The 10,370-nt window shown below is 36.2% G+C and overlaps 1 pseudogene; it reads left to right on the top strand.

Annotated features, from left to right (window-relative positions):
- Positions 1–4,028: 4,028 nt before the first annotated feature.
- Positions 4,029–5,109, top strand: LOC125841623 (F-box/LRR-repeat protein At3g48880-like; annotated as a pseudogene).
- Positions 5,110–10,370: the final 5,261 nt, after the last annotated feature.

Below are 10,370 nucleotides of genomic sequence, written 5' to 3' on the forward strand. Positions count from 1 at the left end.
AGTTCTCTGAATGCATAAATAATCTGCAATTGGTAGATCCTCCTTTATTTGGAAGATCTTTCACATGGAGGAGGGGAGAAAGTCATAACAGTGGTTCTAGGATTGACAGGTTTTTGTATTCAGCAAACTTGGAGGATGTTTTTCTTCAAGTCAGGCAGACTTTACTCCCAAGGATAGGATCTGATCACAATCCAATCCTCCTCAATTGTGGGAACTGTAACTTCAAGAAATCTTATTTTAAATTTGAAAATTGGTGGCTAGAAGTGGAGGGCTTTAAAGACAAAGTGAAAGATTGGTGGAGCTCTTTTCCTAACAATGGAAGACCCTCATACATTTTGGCTAATAAGTTAAAGATTCTTAAAAGGGAGTTAATACAATGGAGCAGAAGCAACATGGGTGTTTGGAAGTAGAGGAAAGAAGAAGTACTGCATCAGTTGAGAGTTTTGGAAACCACACAGGAACAAAGAATGCTTACTGAAGATGAGTTAGTTCAGAAGACACTTAGCCATGGAGTTTGAGGAGGTGGTAAAAAAAGAAGAAATAGCTTGGAGACTGAGGTTGAGAGTACAATGGTTGAAAAGTGGAGAAAAGAACATAGTTCTTCCATCGGATGGTTAATCCCACGAAAGATACAATTACATTGATTCATTAGAAGTAGAAGGTCAAGTCATGACTGAGCCAGAAGTAATAAAGAGTGTCATTGAAAGCTACTATCAGAAATTGTATAAAGAAACTGAAGAATGGAGACCTGATTTCAATATACAGGGGCAACAATCATTTCATTAGAAGATCAGATGTTGCTACATAGGAAATTTGATGAGGAAGAAGTATGGGAGACCATGAAGTCATGTGCAATCAATAAGGCACCTGGCCCAGATGGTTTCAATATGAATTTCTTTCAGACGTTCTGGGAGGTAGTTAAGGGTGACTTCATGGGTACAATGCATTGTTTCCATGAGCACCAAGCTTTCGAAAGAAGTTTGAATGCTACTTACATAGCCCTTATCCCTAAAAGAGCAAGAGAGGCGGAACTAAGGGACTTTAGGCCCATTAGTCTAATTTTAGGAGTGTACAAAATAATTGCAAAAGTACTAACTGAAAGACTAAAGAACGTAGTGGATAGACTGGTCAACAAACATCAAATGGCTTTTGTAAAAGGAAGGCATATTATGGATGCTGCCTTAATAGCTAATGAATGTATAGATACAAAGATCAAGGGTGAGGTAGCTGGCTTGATGTGCAAATTAGATATTCAAAAGGCCTATGACCATGTGAATTGGGGCAATCTACTGAGTGTTTTGAAACAGATGGGATTTGGGGAAAGATGGCTGAAGTGGATCAATTTTTGTATAAAAACTATCAGGTTCTCTATTCTAGTGAATGGAGAACCTGCTGGTTTTTTTCCTTCAGAAAGAGAACTCAGACAAGGGGATCATTTATCTCATTTATTGTTCATACTTGCAATGGAAGGACTTAGCAACATGATGAGAGTAGCGATTCATAACAACTGGTTAATGGGCTTCAAAGTTGGAGAGGGTGACCTAGAGATATGTCATATGCTATATGCAGATGACATTATTATTTTTTGTGAAGTTGTAGTGGAGCAGGTTAGATATATTAGAGTCATGCTAGTGGTTTTTTAATCCATTTCTAGTCTAAAGGTGAATTGGAGAAAAAGCAGTATTTTCCCTATCAAAGAGGTCACAAACATTCAGTCTCTTGCAAGTGTGCTTGGATGTGGTGTGGATACTCTGCCTTGTGAGTACTTAGGCATGCCTTTAGGCAGGAAGTTCAAAGAGGTTGAGATATGGGATAGAATTATACAGAAGTCTGAAAGGAGACTAGCCAAATGGAAGTTACAATACTTATCTTTAGGGGAAAGGATCAAACTGATTAATTCAGTCTTGTATTCCTTGCCCACCTATGTGATGTCTTTGTTTCTCATCCCGGACAATGTGGTGGAAAAACTTAACAGATTAAGAAGGGATTTTTTGTGGAAACGGAGTAAAGATGGAAAGGGTTACAATATGGTAAAATGGGAAGTGATTCAATCTAGCAAAGACCAAGGGGGACTAAGAGTAAAAAATCTGAAGACCCAAAACAATAGCCTTTTAATGAAGTGGTTCCGGAGATTTTATAAAGAAGAGTCCTCTCTTTGGAAGCAAGCAATTATCCATAAGTATGGGCAAACTAACCCCTGGTGCTCAAATGAGGAAAATACTACATATGGGGTGGGTGTCTAAAGGCCAATCAGAGCATTATGGCCAAAGTTGCAGAAGAACTCTAGGATTAAGGTGGGCAATGGCCTCAAAACCAGGTTTTGGAAGGACCATTGGCTAGGTGAAGCTCCATTGCAAGATAGATTCCCAGATCTTATGATGTTATATAGGAATCTAGAGATAAATGTTGTCGAATATTGGTCTAACCATGGCTATAATTTCAATTTCAGAAGACATCTAAATGATTGGGAAGTGGAAAGGGTGGCTAGTTTGCTAAACGAAGTGGAAATTTTTGCTGGAACCACAATGGAACCTTGACAATCTAAGGTGGAGACATACTAAAGAAGGAAGTTTCTCTGTTAAAAAATTGTACAAGAGGGATAATAGTGTTATCCAGGAGGAAGAGCTAAGGATATGGAAGAATGTATGGAAGAATATAGCTCCAACCAAGGTAAGAGGTTTCACTTGGCTAGTAGCTAAAAAGGCATGCCTTACTCATGAAGTACTACAAAAGAAGGGGAGAGTAGTGGTGACTAAGTGGTTTTTATGCAACGAAATAAGAGAGACAAATAATCACGTGTTCCTATACTGTAAGTTCACTATTCAAGTGTGGAATATGTTTTTCAGTCTCACAAAGTCAACATGGATAATGCCAGAGCATACAGCTGATCTGTGGAGCTGTTGGATTAGAAGAGGCGGAAGCAAGAGTCAAAAAAAATGGTGGAGGATAATACTCATGCAAATGGTGGACAATTTGGAAAGAGAGAAATGGAAGGTGCTTTGAAGACAAGATCAAATCCATTCATGATGTGAAATGGAAGTGCCTGGCAACCTTATTTTTTTGGTGTAAACAAAATTGTATAGAGGAAGTAGAGGAGTTGGTTGATTTTCTAAGTACTTTGTAAAGTTTAGATTTGAATCTCACTCCCCTATAACATGTTTTTGGTGGTGGCCAGCATTCCTAATATTGATGAATACAATAGTACTAATTCTCAAAAAAAGAAAATCAGAAAGGGCTTCCGGTACACAGGCTAGAACTATGCTTGAAATTGTGTTATAAAAGGTAAGTGAAAGAAAAAGAGGAAGCTAACATTATATTTTTTCTGTTCAGGAAAAACCTTCATTAAATGTATCTTGAAGATGCAGAAGAGAAGTACATTTGAGCTTAGAAATTAATGAAAAGAAGGTTAAGAGAAAAGCATAACTAAATCTCAGGATTAAATTTTCTTACTCGAATTGGAAGGCAATTGACAAATGTATGGAAATTGGATTGGGGGGATATACCGTATAAGGTAGGATATTATTGATTTACCTTTGATGAGAAATCGTTGAGATCACTGGCCAAGTTAAGTTAGAGACGGTTTTAGTAGAAGTGACCGTCCTCCATGTTAGCGAAGAATAACGAGACTAGTTTTATGAGGAACGTAAGGCGAGTTCCAATATTTTCTTTGATTTTGCTCTTAGTAATGATTATTTTTATCCAAAATGTGATACTTCTGTTAGTTATGCCAGCAAGAACTTAGTTCTATGTCGTTATCTATAACCAACTTAAGTTTAAGGTTATATTTTCCTAGTTTCTTCACTTTTGGGCATCACAGTATTCCTCGGACGTATTTGTACTCTCTTTTTCTATGTTTCTTTATATTGCTGAGCTTAAGTTTTTATTATTCATGGTCTGAGTCTATTCACAAGAACACAAATGATAATAAGAAACATTAATTTGATGTTAGGAGTTCAAATATTCTTCTTGTATCCAGAGAAGTAATAACCTTTCTTGGTTCTACAGGAACTTAGGAGATTAAAGCTTTTATGATGTCATTTCAAAAACAAGAAAAGATTGAAGTTGTTGTGATAGAAGAAGGAAATTCTCCTGTAAGGAGATGGGAAGACCTTAATATTGATATTAGTGAAGATATTCCAGTCCTTCGACCTTTGCCAGTTAATCTCTGTAATTCCTCAAGTTTGTCCTGCTTGGCAATCGGCTTCTTCTGATCAACGTCTCTGGAAAGCGCTAGACTTGTCAGTAATGTAGTCAAATTTAATCAGAATTTCAATACCATCGTATGTATTTGTCGACACTCCATCTCGTGAAAAATTGACCCGTATCCTCAAGATTTGCTTGAACCTTGTCGTGGAAACATACTGACATTGATCTTCCATTGTATGTTGATAACAATCAGTTGACTTATACTGCCAAGAGGTATTCCCTTTATAAACTTTAATCTTTCTATAGTATTGTACCTTAAATCAAGAAATTTTATAGCAAGGATTGTTTCAGAGTTCAGGCATTTGGACAGATAATTAAATCTCCTGTTTTCCAGGTGTCCACGGCTTAAACGCCTTGTTATGCCTGCTTGGGATAAACTAGAAAAGCAAATGATATGCAATATTTTTCATGAATGGGAAGATCTTCAATCGCTGACGATGTCTGGTTTAGAAGAACCTGCATATGTCATCGAGACAATTGGAAGGAGTTACAAAAAAAATTTCGAGCTCAAGATTAGGACTCCCTGCGATATACTGTTTGCATCTGTACTGGTCACATTTCTTCCAAACTTGAAAGTGTTGAGTGTGATGTGTACGGAGTTATCTAAACCTTCTTTGGTTATTCTCTTGGAGGGGTTAAAAAGTTGGAAGTGCTCAACATATCGCATTGCATAATAACTGAATACCTTTCTCCACCCGCACTAGTGAAAATTCTGACCGAGCTTGATGAATCCATTCTGGAAAATGCATCTAGGTTAGACAAATTCCTAACCTGCATGATTCCCTCGTGCATCATGTGTCAGGGCACTCGAAATGATGAAGGGTTCATGAGGTGGTATAAGTATGCAGACCTCTGGAAAGTGGATGAGGTGAAGTCTCTTGCAATTTGAAAACTTTAAGAATATTTTGTTTCATTAGTTGAAGGTGTAGTGTATAATGTGTAAACTTATGTGTATGAAACACAATAAAACCTTGATTTTGTGTATTCGTTATCTATTTATGTATGTATTGGCAAGTGTTGTTGACAAGCATTTGGGAGTATAAAGTAATTTTTTTTAAAAGCACTTCGGAAAAAAACGCATTGTCAAAAATAAGTTGAATTTAGAAATTTGACCAAACATATTATTATTCCTCTACATCATTTTGCGAGTTTTGTACATAAACTCCTTGGAGGAAGATGACATGTTATGTTAGCATCACACTTAAGAAGCTCTTTTAAAGAGTTTCAAGTGACATTATATGTGAAACTTTTATTTTTTTACTTTGAGTAAATTAGGTTAAAATAATCCCCAAATTATTGCTCTTTCGCTAATTTCAAACCCAAATGAAAAAATGTTCACCGAACCCTATGAACAATCATGAATTCATTGGGTAAAGTGGACTCATTTTAAGATTTTTTATTTTCCTTCCCTATACGTTTCCATCAAATTATTTCAATATTTTAGTATACATTCAATTAGGGGGTTTTCAATTTAAAGAGAATTATAGTCCATGAGGTAATAAAAATATTTAATAACTTACATATGAAACTATAAAATAATAATAATAATTGAGATTTTTTAAAATCTATTCGGTCTATTTACTATGTTATTGTAACACCCGAGAAGTCTAAAATCCATGTCAAATCTAGAAAGTTCATAAATTAAGTCTGCATAAATTTTTGGGATCTATGAGCAGCATTTATGGGCCGTAGATGGAACCATAGACCGTAGATAGGGCTCGTAGAATCAACTTCAGAAGTAGGAAGATTAGCTTGAGTTTAATGAGGCAAGTTTACAGATTGTAAAACCCTTTGTGGGTCATAGATGATCTCGTAGATTAAGTCCTGAAACTCGATATTTGATCTGACTTTTATGGACACTATCTGGAGTATGTAAATGGAACCACAGACCGTAGATAGGTCTCGTAGATCAAATTTCAGAGACTCAGAAATTGACCTGATTTCCACGGGAGATATCTACGGACCATAGATCAATTTACATACCACAATTGATTTCGTGAAAGCTTCCGGTAGCAATTTTCTCCCATGATTGTTTTGGTCTTTGTTTTTATTCTTTTAATTCCTATACTATGTCTTTTTGGCCTATTCTAAAGGGGCATTAAAGAAAAGTTAATCGACTAAACCTCCTTATTCACACCTAAGAAGTTCTCATTCTCTCATCATCTCTTCCATACCAACTAGAGTTTCCAGCATTACTACTCGGAACCAACTAAGGGCTCTTATTTAACTATTTCTCATAGTAAAACCTCATCCTCCTCATTTATAACCTTAGATGGAATTATCACATGCACCATCATTATTGTGATAAGAACATTAACCTTCTCCTTCTAAAATCACTCCACTACTAAAAGGACCTCTGAAAAGATCTCTCCCATACTCTTTTGAACTCATTACTATCTTATTCTCAACACTTGACTTGATTTCTCATCTTATCATCTCCCACTTAGGTCTAAAGTTGACACTTGAAAGCTATGGACCTATTCAATCATCTCTGAACTAGTCTACATCCCCCTTTACTCTAACACTCGGTAAAAGTTTATCTCATGACTACCGAACTCTCCATAATCAGGTACTAAGACCTCTTTCTAAGATGCTTCTCTTAACCTCAATTGGGACCTGGTCTGGCCAGATACCACCTCGGGTGTACCTCTTACTGCTCTACATTCATTTCTCTCCTATATGGGTCATAATACCACATTTTCATTGCAAGGTACCACTTTGATCTCCTCACCTAATTCAGGTCAGACCTACTAGATCAAATCTCAAAACTAACACCATCACCCTCATGTTTCCATCTTCTGATCACAATAATCATCTCAAATTCAAGCTTAGTGTCTAGTACTAAATACAATTATCAATATGATTGCTCACACCTTATACTACTTGCGACTACCAGAAAAGTCCAGAAACACTTCACCACTAAGATGTCATGACAAGTAGTAAATCTTTAGCTCTCCGTCTACCTACCTACATTTTACCTTCACCTTTCATTTCACAACTTAAGTACTATTTACTCACCTACTGCGCATTACCTCTCAAATAGTTCTATCACCTTCGAAATACCATGGGGCTCCCCTTTTAAAATTTATAAGCCTAGCTTGGGTCTATCACCTCATAGTAACTATTCCTTTTCCTTCTATCAAGAACTCTCTACAACATTGTTATTCCTTTTTCTACTCATACAGAAACTCATCACTTAAAACTAAATAGGTAAATGATTGCAATAACATAATCTGCCCTTCACTATATCCATTTCTTAGATTACTATACCTCTGCATACTTTCGTCTAACTCTGGGCACTTTCACTACTACTGCTCATAATCTCGTAACTCATGCTACCTTTTCGGGTGGAATATTACCCAAATTCTACAACACATTTACTCATAAGGATCTTAATAGGAACAAGGTTTTTAGAGAAGAGAGTACATCTCGTTTTTAGCTTGAACGCACGATTCATATGAACATGAGTGCATTCCTTTGAAACTCAGCACTTAAATCACTCATGGGCTTCTCTCAAGCCCCTCTGGAGTGTGAGATGCTGAGTTGCTAAACCTACATCATGAAAGGATGTAGCGCAGAGTATGCATTATTAGTTGGAATGTACTGAGCATGCATGATATAGATACTAAGATGAACATATATATATATGAGCTGAAAAAAGCATAACTAAGCAATCACTTAATCTGAGCAAGAAAATAAATGTTGAAAAATAAATGAAAAGCTAAGCTGAATGCATTGAACAAGTACTAATAATGAAGATAACATGCTGAACTGTATACTGATATAAATGCTAAAAACCTGATCAAATGCACTAATAGTTTGATTGTGGGAGCTACTATTGACCGACATAAACAACCTGAGCTAAACATGGAGTCTGATATATACACCCCATCGAGAGGACCCAATATACCTTGCCAGGGGTATAATGGCATGCCTAGCGTGATCACTAAATCTGATGCCCAACAGAGGGGACTTATAATCCTACGCGGGCACGTAGTTATGGGACTATGAAGGTACCCTAAACTCTAGTCCAACTCGTTGCTCAGTTTACTCCCCACTGAATACATATGAAGCTAAAATGCACTAAATATTGAATAGCTCAAAATACTGACATGCTAACAGAGAATGCAACATGTATATACTGAGAATGTGACATTTAAAATCTGGAGCATGAATTTTTGTTTAACTGACCTTGCAAGTATAATTCAAGAACTAAGAAAATTTACACAAACTAGGGTTCTGAGTTTTATACAAGGAATTATGCAATGTTTCCAAGAAAACATGTTACTTGGACTATAGATTCTATAGCAGCTGAAAGCACAACAAATTCCCAAGATTTTTTCAAACCCTAGGTCAAAACAAACTATGTAGAATCAAGGAAGTGACGGAATTCTAGGGACCTAGTGGATGAAAGGAACCCACTAGTGTAATCCCACATACTTTGTGAAAAAATCTACGGAGAAATCCTTTGGATTTTAGGGCTGAAACTTGATGAACACTGCTACTTGTTCTAGAAAGAAACTGGCGCCTCTTTCTCTTATTTTCATTCTAATTTGGATGATCTTTGGAGTATGTGGGTTTTGTATATGTCTAACTATTTATTAGGCTTAGACTGAGTAAAACGACCTAGTTTAGGCATCAAACGACATAGTTTAAGTGCCCAAAATGCACAGGGAAACGACAAAAACGACCCTAACTTAAAGGTTGAAGAAGGTGATCTACTACGGGACTGATGGGCCATCGTTTGAACTACCGGCCATTGACTGGGGTCGTGGTTTTATTTCGAGTGGTTTATGTCGGTTAATAGTAGCTCCCACAGTCAAACTCTTAGTGCGTTTGACTAGGTTTTCAACAGTCATATCAGTATAAAGTTCAAAATGTTATCTTCATGATTAGTACTTGGTAAATGAATTTAACTTCACTTTTCAATTATGTTTCAAGATTTATATTCTTGCTCAGATTATGTCATTGCTCAATTATACTTTGTTCAGCTTAAAAATATTTGGTCAGCTTAGTATTTATATCCTGCATGCTCAGTAGATTCCAAGTACTGACGCATACTCTGTGCTACATCCTTTCATGATGTAGGTTCAGGTACTCAGCATCTAGATCATGCTTAGATCGATTCTCAGTCCGTATTTAGCAGCTTCAGTGGTGAGTCCTCATAATCTGAGGGCAATAGACATGCTTCCATTTTAGTAATTATTTTTAGTTTTACTTTTGTTAGAGTTAACTGGGGATATGTCCCAACAACTCAACTCAGTTAGAGGCTTTTCCGACATAGTAGTAGATTGAGCTTGAGTTGTTAAGTGGTTATTTTAGTTATCACTAAGCTCTTAGTTTATTTCACTTATATTCATACCATTTAGGGACCATTTAGGGTTTTCCCCATTTTCATTATCTACTGTTTAGTTTCCGCATAGTACATGTTTTACTTAACTTGGGGTCACTCATGATCCAAGGTCTCGTGTTACGTCAAAGGGGTAGCCTCAGGGCTTGACAGTTGTGGTCCACTTTTGTGACTTGTATATGTTCATATTAGACAACTCTATACTCGTGACTTCAAGGTTTTGGGAGGGTTTCTATTGTATATAGTTTTTTGTTTTGTTTTGCTTCTAAATCTATCTTTTATTAGTATTATTTCTTTTTAGTTCTACCCTTGTACTCACTACTTTCTCTTCTGGGTATGGGTTGGCTTACATACTAGTGGATATAGTAGGTGCCATCAAGACTCAGGAAGTCAAGTCGTGACAAGATTTTTGTTGAGGCAAGTGGAGAGAAGGTGAAGAAAAAGGGAGATCGGCGATGGCTCCAAGGGTTATCTTGTTAGAGACTAGGGTTAAGGAATTGTTTAAAGGGTAATATAATTTTTACATATTATTTATAATATGAGATAATTTTGATAAAATTAAAAAGTATTGGTCAATTTCAATAGCATTGGTGTTTCAATTGGTTTTCTCAATAATAGGTTCAAGAATTCACCTGGTATTGTGTCAAATTAATGGATTAAAATAAAAAAACGTATGAAAGAGTATTTAAAAGTGAGAATAAATGTTAAAAATAAAGCTTACTTGAGAATATCTGGTGCAAACTTTATACATAGAAATCAGTATTTTATGAACTCTTGAATTTCAAAATGTTAAATGTATATCGAAAAAATATTC

The sequence above is a fragment of the Solanum stenotomum genome, chromosome 1 (assembly GCF_019186545.1).
Source record: "Solanum stenotomum isolate F172 chromosome 1, ASM1918654v1, whole genome shotgun sequence".
NCBI classification, from domain to species: domain Eukaryota; kingdom Viridiplantae; phylum Streptophyta; class Magnoliopsida; order Solanales; family Solanaceae; genus Solanum; species Solanum stenotomum.